The 9,940-nt window shown below is 41.3% G+C and overlaps 1 long non-coding RNA gene across 2 annotated transcripts; it reads left to right on the top strand.

Moving 5' to 3' along the window:
• Positions 1-1,160: 1,160 nt before the first annotated feature.
• Positions 1,161-9,095, top strand: LOC110929201. Of its 2 annotated transcripts, XR_004888482.1 has the most exons (4): positions 1,161-1,281; positions 1,750-1,815; positions 8,338-8,403; positions 9,036-9,095. It is a non-coding gene; the product is annotated as an uncharacterized LOC110929201 (long non-coding RNA). The 2 variants fall into 2 exon arrangements; XR_002586910.2 differs by lacking the exons at positions 1,161-1,281; positions 1,750-1,815 and adding an exon at positions 7,737-7,857.
• The last annotated feature ends 845 nt before the right edge of the window (positions 9,096-9,940 follow it).

The following is a 9,940-nucleotide window of genomic DNA, read 5'->3' as shown; positions in this document are numbered from 1 at the left end:
CTGGTCCAGAGACACGCTATTCCATGATGGAAAACTCGTCCTTGCACTGGTTCACGCATCATGAAGGTTGCGATGATATTTTTCTGGCCACGTTATCATTGTCCTTACAAATTATCATCTAGGGCAAATTTGTCTAAGCCAGATGTCGTGGGGCGGTTGGCCAAATGGGCTATCAAGTTAGGAGGATACAACATCTTGTGCAAACCTCGACCAGCCATTAAGGGGCAAGTCTTAGCAGACTTTGTTACCGAAGTTCCCATCGAAAAAATCCAAGAATGCGAGGCAATCCAAAATCCTACCCCAGTCTTCGATGACAGGGTTTGGACATTACATACAGATGGCGCCTCAAACGACGATGGTGCAGGCGCAGGTCTTCGCCTAGTTAGCCCTGACAATCATGAGCTCACGTATGCAATTCGTCTGGATTTCAAAAGTACTAACAATGAGGCGGAGTACGAAGCATTTCTTGCGGGCCTTCGCCTGGCACTCAAAATGGGAGCAAAGAACCTCGAAGCGCATGTCGATTCCAAATTAGTAGCAGAACAAGTCAATGGTCATTAAGACGCTAAAGGGGAAGCCATGGCTCTATATTTGGAACAAGCAAGAATCCTTATCAACCAGTTTCAAACCTTCAAGATAGTTCACATCAACAGAAGTGAGAACAAACATGCAGACGCGCTAAGCAAACTGGCTGCTACAAGTTTCAGACACCTCGCGAAAGAAGTCCGCATCGAGGTATTATCTAACCCATATGTTCCCTTAAGACAAGTGAACATCATAGAAGTCAGGAATCCATCTTGGATGTCCCCAATCATTACATACTTGCAACATGGGATCCTTCCAGAGGGAAGGCGGAAGCCAGAAAACTTCAGCACAAGGCATTAAACTACGAAATGGCAAACGTGTAACACCCCGAAAATATTAATGTTGCATTTTAAACTAAATACTAGTAGTAAGTTAAGATGAAAGACTAGGAGAGATAACCTAGTTAGTAGAAATCTTAACATAATATGACAAAATATAATTAAAAAACCCTTGTTCTATAACCCATGTATAATTGAGGGACTAAACTTGCCAATTCTGGAACTTAAATTATTATTAGTGAAAATAACACATCAAACACACACCTAAGTGTGTGTTTGATCGATCAGAACGCAGGCAACAAAGGGGATTTCCCCTCAAACCCTAAAGTTCACAAAATCCATCAATTGAAGGTGCAAATCGAGTCCGAATTGAAATCTGAATATAGATTTGTGATCACCTTGACTAAGGGATCGTAAGGTATGCAAAATTTCATGATTCAGTTCTACCTTAGATTTTAGATAAAATCATGAGGTTCAAATCTGATCATGCATGATGTTTGTTTTAATTGAAATAGTGTATAAGGATGAACCCTAGCAGATTTCTTGTTGAAATTTGGTTTAATTCTTGTAAAGTTCATGATCACCATTAGAGGTGATATGTGGGTTTTTGTAGAAAAGTATGAAACATTAGGATTTTGATGTGTCCTAGAGTAATTCAAGCTTTATGAACAAGATTCAGAAATTATTGATGTAAAAATTTAGCGAAATTGCTTAAATTGATGTTTGCCATGGCTAAATCATGAATGTTAAATTTAGTTACAATTGTAAGAAATTATGCACACAAGATGCTTGATAAAATGCCTAAAAGACATTGATCGACTTGGTAAAGTAACAAGCTTAATCATGAGCCGAATGGTTCTAATGATAATTGGCTTGTATGTTTTAGGCAACACGAGTGAGGCGTCGGGAAGTCAAGCCGGTGCGGACGCTCGCCAAAAGGGAAAGCTCTAAGGTACGTAGTTAACGCTACTATAATATTGATAAATTAGTTTTCTTATTAATGGGTTGCTAGTTTGAACAAATTAGAATCATGTTGGTTTGGTTGTCTAAAATGAGGGACTTCATAATGGCAACCCCAAACGAGTTAAAAATGATGGGTACAAACCGGGTAACGGAAGTACCTCATCCGTAGACCATAAACCCGTGTGTGGGATAATGGGAAGAATATTAGTATCACGCAAACCGGTAATGGGAGCGTGTGTGTTGAAACAAGGGATCCAAAATGGGTCGTGCTTGTTGCAAAGGAATACCCCGTGCTGCGCTTTGATGGCCGAAAAGTACAGGAATTGGTACAAACGGGTCAAAACAGCAATTAGGAAGAATATGGAGAAGCCACCGTAAATTACGGTACCACCGTAATTTACGGTGGAGGGTAAGTCATTACGGCAATTCTCTACTGACTTACGGTGAAACCACAAACGCCCAGCGCTCACCGTAAATTACGGTGACCACCGTAATTTACGGTGGAGCCCTGCCAAAATTGTTTGGTTTTGCAAAACTGTGTATATCGAATTCGTTTTAAGCACACACTTATTTATGTGAAATTTGAAGGATCCTAACATTATTGTTTTGTTAAAATTTCAGCTTTCAAGTAAGTCAATCAAGCGGATGGTGATCAACACAAGACTTATGAACCGAACACACTTAAGAAGATGATCATCACTTTTGTCTTAGAAGTTCATTTGTGATAATTTTGTAACGAAAGAATTACCTATGTGTTCTTTAAGTTTAGTGGTAGTTTTCAAACACTCATGTACTAAATGTTTTAAATGACTATGACCTTTCTTATCTAGTCGGTTTAAATATTGGGCATTTTAATTAGAGTGTTACAAGTTGGTATTCAGAGCTAAGGTTAAAGAGAATTGTGTTCGGTTCAAGGCTTGATCAACATCCGGTAAGAATTTACTTAAAGCAAATTAAATTTAAAAAGATTAAAAAGGGTAACGATTTATTGTGTATGGGAGGAGTATAGTGATATACTCGAACCCGGGAAGTACACTTAGTATAGATGATAAGGCAAAGTTATATACTTGGCCGGATAATAAGTACGAAGTCTCATGTAAGAGCATGAGAGCGATTGAACAAGATTATTTATCGGATCATTTTAACATTTCAGTAAGAAGATGTCGGGAGGTGCTAGTAACAATGTTCTATCCCTCACTACCGACGAGTTGAAAGAGAAGATTGCCGAGGAAGTTGGTAGGGCCATCGAAGTTAGTCTACCAAGATTTGTGGAAAGAATGCAAAACACCTTACTTTCGACTATGGAGGAAAGAATTGGTGAATTAAGAGAAGATCTTACCAGTGATAGAGGCAAGACTAAGGAAAAGAAAGGTTGTTCCTACAACAAATTTATGGCGTGTAAGCCCCCGATTTTCAATGGAGAGGTAGATCCAGTTGCTTGTCAAAGGTGGATAAGCGATATTGAGGGTGTTTTTGAACGAACGCATTGTGATGAAAGTGACTTTGTGGCATATGGAACTGGCCAACTTAGAGGCCAGGCCAAGGATTGGTGGGACAACCTCAGAAACGAAAGGGGTGCTGAAACAATAAGGGCGATGACTTGGGAAGCTTTCAAAGTACCATTCCTCAAACATCATAGCCCCAAGGCAGTGATAAATAAGATAAAGGAAGAATTCATGCAATTGAGGCAAAAGGGTGAAACCGTTGATAAGATTACGGGGATGTTCATGGATAAGCTCAAGTTTTGTGATGACTTGGTCAAAACTGAAGAACAGAAAATTTATTATTATCACACCATGCTTAGGGCTGAATATAGGGAGTTCATGACTCCCTCACATTATGAAAGCCTCACCGATATAATCAATGTGGCACGGGAACGCGAGATTGAACTAAAAAGGCAAGTTGAAAGAGGTGAAAGGAGGGCCTTGGATGAAAACCCGAGTCCCACAAAGAAGCCGAAGGTAGCTGAATCTTCGAAGAAAGGAAGTGAAAAAGGAGGATCTCCGAGTTGCAAAACATGTGGACGCACTCATAAAGGTGAATGCTACTTCAAGAACAAACCTTGCGTGGCATGTGGCAAGATAGGGCATGGGGTCGCAAATTGCCCAGACAAGGTAACGGTGTGCTATAAATGTTACCAACCGGGTCATAAAAAGTCAGAATGTCCGGAATTGGTGGGAAAGAAAGAGAGTGCCGACTCTAGGGATGAGACCCCAAAAGCTAAGGCAAGGTCGTTCCAAATCACTGCTGCTGAAGCAAAAATGGAACCTGACGTGGTTACAGGTATATTTACTATAAATTCGATCCTTGCACGTGTTTTATTTGATACAGGTGCGAATAAGTCTTTTGTTTCACATAGATTTATTCAAAACCCCATGTTTACATTAACAAAATTACCTATGCCAATGGAAGTAGAAGTAGGTAATAACAAAAGTTTTCTTGTTTGTGATGTATGTCGGGAATGCAAATTGAATATCGATGGCAAGGAATACTCCATTGATTTAATACCCATGTCCATGGGTGAATTTCAAGTGGTCGTTGGAATGGATTGGCTATCCCGCTACCATGCTAAGGTGATATGCTTACGTAGGGAGATACACCTAACGTCTCCGAGCGGAAGGCGTGTCATCATCTATGGGGAGAAGGCTTGTAATCCCATGATATGCTCGATGATAGAAGCCCGCAAGTTTATACTACACGGGTGTAAGGCATATCTAACCTATATACGTGACGTCGAAAAAGAAACGCCAAGAATTGAAGACGTACCTGTGGTGCGTGAATTTAAAGATGTCTTTCCCGAAGATCTTCCGGGAATGCCACCAGAGCGCGAAATAGAGTTCGGGATTGAACTGACCCCGGGTGCTAAACTGGTTGCTAAGGCACCGTATAGATTGGCACCTTCAGAACTGCAAGAGTTAATGTCTCAGTTGCAAGATTTACTAGAGAAGGGATTCATCCGGCCTAGCGTGTCTCCTTGGGGAGCTCCCGTGCTATTTGTAAAGAAGAAGGACGGGAGCATGCGGATGTGTATTGATTACCGGGAGTTAAACAAACTCACGGTAAAGAATCGATACCCACTTCCGAGAATTGACGATTTATTCGATCAATTACAAGGCGCTAGCTGGTTTTCAAAAATCGATTTGAGATCGGGTTACCACCAATTGAGGGTAAAGGAAAATGATGTACCAAAAACGGCATTCCGGACACGATACGGACATTTCGAATTTCTCGTGATGTCTTTCGGATTAACGAATGCGCCCGCGGCTTTCATGGACCTCATGAACCGGGTTTGCAAACCGATGCTCGATAGATCGGTGATTGTTTTTATAGACGACATCCTCGTTTATTCAAGAAACAAGGCGGAGCACGCTAACCATTTACGAGAAGTATTGGAGGTATTAAGGCGGGAAAGATTATATGCTAAATTCTCAAAATGCGCCTTCTGGTTACGAGAGGTGCAATTCCTAGGGCACGTCATCAGTGCCGAGGGAATATTGGTGGATCCGTCGAAGGTGGAAGCGGTGTCAAAATGGAGCCCTCCAAAGAATCCATCCGAAATTAGAAGTTTCTTGGGGTTGGCAGGTTACTATCGGAGATTCATTCAGGATTTCTCCAAAATCGCAACGCCATTGACCAAATTGACCCGCAAGAATGAGAAGTTCGTCTGGGGAAGCGATCAAGAAAAGGCATTTCAGACATTGAAGGAAAAATTAACCTGTGCACTGGTGTTGACCTTACCGGATGGTACGGAGGATATGGTAGTGTACTCGGATGCATCGCACCTAGGCCTTGGGTGCGTACTAATGCAAAGGGGAAGGGTGATCGCCTATGCCTCTAGACAACTTAAGCCGCATGAAACAATGTACCCAACTCATGATCTTGAGTTGGCAGCCGTGGTCTTTGCCTTGAAAATCTGGAGGCATTACTTGTATGGTGTGAAAAGTACTATTTTCACTGACCATAAGAGTTTGAAGTACTTTTTCGACCAAAAGGAGCTAAACATGAGGCAGAGACGCTGGTTAGAAGTGGTGAAAGACTACGATTGCGAGATCCATTACCACCCCGGAAAGGCTAATGTGGTGGCGGATGCCCTTAGCCGAAAGGACGAATGCGCTCCAATACGAGTACGATCTATGCAGTTGGTAGTAACTTCAGGTTTGCTCGAGCGTATCCGAGAAGCCCAAACGGAAGCGTTAAAGAAAGAAAATTGGAAGAAAGAACGTATAAAAGGGATGGTAAAAGACCTTACGGAAGGAAGTAATGGGATGAAATGCCGGAATGATCGGATTTGGGTCCCAAACACATGTGGTGTTAAGAGTCTTCTGCTTGACGAGGCTCATAAGTCTCGTTATTCGATCCATCCCGGGGCAACTAAGATGTATAGGGACTTGAAGCAAAACTATTGGTGGCCGGGGATGAAAAGGGATGTGGCTAAATACGTGGAGAAGTGTTTGACTTGTTTACAAGTCAAAGCGGAGCATCAAAAACCCTATGGCAAGTTGCAACCATTAGATATTCCGGTTTGGAAGTGGGAACAAATTACAATGGACCTGCTAACCAAGCTGCCCAGAACTAGTCGTGGTTTCGATGCCATTTGGGTAATTGTGGATAGACTAACCAAAAGTGCCCATTTCATCCCTATCCGAGAAACTTATACGTCAGAAAAGATGTCAGAAGTGTACACTAATGAGATAATAGCACGCCACGGAGTGCCGGTATCCATCGTGTCCGACAGGGATACCCGGTTCACCTCAAATTTTTGGTGCGATTTCCAAAAACAAATGGGAACTAAATTGTTTATTAGCACCGCGTACCATCCTCAAACAGATGGTCAAAGTGAAAGAACAATACAAACATTGGGGGATATGTTACGGGCGTTCATAATTGACTTCGGGGGTAGTTGGGATATTCACCTACCGTTGGTTGAATTCTCATATAATAACAGTTACCACGCAAGCATCGGTATGGCTCCGTATGAAATGCTATACGGAAGGAAGTGTCGAACTCCGGTATGTTGGGGTGAGGTTGGCCCGCGTGAACTTGAACATAAAGATATAATCGGACTCACGAATCAAAAGATCGACATAGTCCGAGCTCACCTAAGGGCGGCTCAAAATCGACAGAAGGCGTATGCGGACAAACGGAGAAAACCGATTGAGTTCCAAGTTGGTGATAAGGTTATGTTGAAGGTATCACCGTGGAAAGGAATAATCCGGTTTAGAAAAAGGGGAAAGTTAAGCCCAAGGTTTATCGGGCCCTTCAGAATCATCGAGCGAGTCGGTAGGGTGGCTTACCGTCTCGAATTGCCCCCAGAGTTGAGTGGGATACATAGCACGTTCCATGTATCACATCTCCGGAAATGTCTAGCTGACGAAACCGCGTATATCCACTATGACGACATCGAGGTAGATAATAGTCTCAACTACGCGGTGAGACCAATTGCTATTCTAGACCGTAAGGTGAAAAGCTTAAGGAACAAGATGGTCTATCAAGTAAAGGTCAAATGGGAACACCGAAAAGGATCAGACACCACTTGGGAGTCTGAAGAGGAAATGAAACGACTATACCCTACACTTTTCGGTACGTATAAGAAACTTCTGTCATATACATAAACAGGTTTCGGGGACCAAACCCTCTTTAAGGGGGGTGGACTTGTAACACCCCGAAAATATTAATGTTGCATTTTAAACTAAATACTAGTAGTAAGTTAAGATGAAAGACTAGGAGAGATAACCTAGTTAGTAGAAATCTTAACATAATATGACAAAATATAATTAAAAAACCCTTGTTCTATAACCCATGTATAATTGAGGGACTAAACTTGCCAATTCTGGAACTTAAATTATTATTAGTGAAAATAACACATCAAACACACACCTAAGTGTGTGTTTGATCGATCAGAACGCAGGCAACAAAGGGGATTTCCCCTCAAACCCTAAAGTTCACAAAATCCATCAATTGAAGGTGCAAATCGAGTCCGAATTGAAATCTGAATATAGATTTGTGATCACCTTGACTAAGGGATCGTAAGGTATGCAAAATTTCATGATTCGGTTCTACCTTAGATTTTAGATAAAATCATGAGGTTCAAATCTGATCATGCATGATGTTTATTTTAATTGAAATAGTGTATAAGGATGAACCCTAGCAGATTTCTTGTTGAAATTTGGTTTAATTCTTGTAAAGTTCATGATCACCGTTAGAGGTGATATGTGGGTTTTTGTAGAAAAGTATGAAACATTAGGATTTTGATGTGTCCTAGAGTAATTCAAGCTTTATGAACAAGATTCAGAAATTATTGATGTAAAAATTTAGCGAAATTGCTTAAATTGATGTTTGCCATGGCTAAATCACGAATGTTAAATTTAGTTACAATTGTAAGAAATTATGCACACAAGATGCTTGATAAAATGCCTAAAAGACATTGATCAACACAAATGTGGTGTTGGTAAAGTAACAAGCTTAATCATGAGCCGAATGGTTCTAATGATAATTGGCTTGTATGTTTTAGGCAACACGAGTGAGGCGTCGGGAAGTCAAGCCGGTGCGGACGCTCGCCAAAAGGGAAAGCTCTAAGGTACGTAGTTAACGCTACTATAATATTGATAAATTAGTTTTCTTATTAATGGGTTGCTAGTTTGAACAAATTAGAATCGTGTTGGTTTGGTTGTCTAAAATGAGGGACTTCATAATGGCAACCCCAAACGAGTTAAAAATGATGGGTACAAACCGGGTAACGAAAGTACCTCATCCGTAGACCATAAACCCGTGTGTGGGATAATGGGAAGAATATTAGTATCATGCAAACCGGTAATGGGAGCGTGTGTGTTGAAACAAGGGATCCAAAATGGGTCGTGCTTGTTGCAAAGGAATACCCCGTGCTGCGCTTTGATGGCCGAAAAGTGCAGGAATTGGTACAAACGGGTCAAAACAGCAATTAGGAAGAATATGCAGAAGCCACCGTAAATTACGGTACCACCGTAATTTACGGTGGAGGGTAAGTCATTACGGCAATTCTCTACTGACTTACGGTGAAACCACAAACGCCCAGCGCTCACCGTAAATTATGGTGACCACCGTAATTTACGGTGGAGCCCTGCCAAAATTGTTTGGTTTTGCAAAACTGTGTATATCGAATTCGTTTTAAGCACACACTTATTTATGTGAAATTTGAAGGATCCTAACATTATTCTTTTGTTAAAATTTCAGCTTTCAAGTAAGTCAATCAAGCGGATGGTGATCAACACAAGACTTATGAACCGAACACACTTAAGAAGATGATCATCACTTTTGTCTTAGAAGTTCATTTGTGATAATTTTGTAACGAAAGAATTACCTATGTGTTCTTTAAGTTTAGTGGTAGTTTTCAAACACTCATGTACTAAATGTTTTAAATGACTATGACCTTTCTTATCTAGTCGGTTTAAATATTGGGCATTTTAATTAGAGTGTTACAAAACGGTATTTGTTACACCCCAACCGATGGCGGAAACATCGGGGCGCGGCACTGAGCGAAACAGATTGTCAAGAGAAATTCCGTAACGACTAAATTACCAAATAGTTAACATTATGTCCCATACCATAACCCATTAAGTAATCTAATTATTACAGACAGAGATATTCTCAAAACAAAACATGTTCCGACAACGCAGATTCAAATAAAAATAAATTGTCTTTGTTTCTAGACTCCATCCTACTTGATTCCACAAAAGCAAGTATAACACAGCATCCTAGCAGATAGCATCCTAAACACCTGTCACATACGTTAAAAATAGAGGTCAATACATACAATAAAAATAAATTGTCTTTGTTTCTAGATTCCATCCTGCTGGACGTGGACCTGTACGGCAGTTGGCGGTGAAGTGGCCGTACATATTTCAGTGCACACAAAATCTGCAGGCGATTCCCATTGGGTGGTGATAGGTACAAGTCGGGCAAGCCGGGTGAGGACCAGTATAAGCACGCTTTGCAGGCGGTGCTTGGGTAACCGGTGCCGCGACTTGGCGGTGTTGAGTCTGCTGCTGAGCTGGTATAGCTTGGAGCGGGACAGCAATGGTGACAGCACAGTTCTTGTTGTTGGAGTTGTTGTTGTTCTTCCTCTTGCGACGAGAGGC

Source organism: Helianthus annuus, chromosome 3, assembly GCF_002127325.2.
Source record: "Helianthus annuus cultivar XRQ/B chromosome 3, HanXRQr2.0-SUNRISE, whole genome shotgun sequence".
In the NCBI taxonomy this organism is placed as follows: Eukaryota; Viridiplantae; Streptophyta; class Magnoliopsida; order Asterales; family Asteraceae; genus Helianthus; species Helianthus annuus.
The sequence above is the reverse complement of the archived record's forward strand: the minus strand, read 5'-3'. Positions and strand labels throughout refer to the sequence as shown.